Source organism: Plasmopara halstedii (genome assembly GCF_900000015.1).
Source record: "Plasmopara halstedii genome assembly, contig: Scaffold_3060, whole genome shotgun sequence".
Taxonomy (NCBI): Eukaryota; Oomycota; class Peronosporomycetes; order Peronosporales; family Peronosporaceae; genus Plasmopara; species Plasmopara halstedii.
This window is the reverse complement of record NW_020189964.1, coordinates 834,246-834,622: the sequence shown is the minus strand read 5'-3', so window position 1 is coordinate 834,622 and position 377 is coordinate 834,246.

Below are 377 nucleotides of genomic sequence, written 5' to 3'. Positions count from 1 at the left end.
AGTCGCAAGGTTCACCTCACGAAAGGTGTCGTACACCGGCTGACACCCGAGGAGGAATCGTAGATGTAAGATCACGTCGATGTGTACGTCGGAATCGACGTTGACAATGTCAAAGAAATTCTTGTCGCCAAGTATGTCGAACTCCTTGAACGCAAAAGTTCCCCCAAGGATGTTGATCGTGGTGTGTTCCAACGTCACACAAGCATCCTTAGTATATATAAAATGCGAAGATTACCGCCTGGAAGCTTAGAAATCTGACCAATTTCGAATCGTTCGTATAGTTGGTCGAGCGCTGCATTACCATGACCTGCGTCAGCCATTGATGCCATGATTTCTTGGAGCGGGGTCTTGGCTAGGGCCCTGCCAGTCTCGATCAT